Below are 740 nucleotides of genomic sequence, written 5' to 3'. Positions count from 1 at the left end.
AAAGAGACGATTTTATGATATTTATTCTATAAGACAAAGACAAAAAGGACACAGACTGACTGTGGAGGGACGGACCGGTGCTGAGGACAGAGCTGAAGGTTGAAGGTTTCATTCATCTCTGTGTTTTCTGAGGGACTTTAGGACCCAGAGGAAAACCGCCGCTGGTCCTCAGTCTTCTGCTTTATGAGACTCCAGGAAATGCATCTCAAATTACCTCGACCACCCCTCCCTTCCTGAACCGTGTGTGTGTGTGTGTGTGTGTGTGTGTGTGTGTGTGGACATGGAGGAAGAGGTCGTATGGATTGATTGGCTCCGTCTCAGAGAGGTCGAGCTGCAGCAGCAGTTTGTTCCTCTCCTCTTCATCCTCACCGTGAAAAAACAGGAGGAGTTGAATGTCGTCGACCTTCTGACCTTCTCTGTCTCCGTCCCTCTGTGTCTCTGTGTCCATCCGTCCGTCCGTCCGTCCTCTATGGACTGAAGCATCTAGATTAAAATATGCTGCAGATGTTCTGCTCTGAAGCCGTCACTCATCCTGACAGAGGACGGACGACACAGATCAATGTCTCTCTGTCTGTCTGTGAATGTGTTAGAACAAAAAGACAAACACAAGACAACATGGTTTTCTGTTTATTGAGCTGTTTGATTGACAGAAAAAGAAGAAAACACACAAATGTCTGTGAGCTTTAATCATATAGCCTACGTTGTTTTATTATTATAATCATTATGAATAAATAGGAGGA

Source organism: Trachurus japonicus, chromosome 17 (assembly GCF_045865225.1).
Source record: "Trachurus japonicus isolate A0001 chromosome 17, Traja_1.0".
NCBI classification, from domain to species: domain Eukaryota; kingdom Metazoa; phylum Chordata; class Actinopteri; order Carangiformes; family Carangidae; genus Trachurus; species Trachurus japonicus.
The sequence above is the reverse complement of the archived record's forward strand: the minus strand, read 5'-3'. Positions refer to the sequence as shown.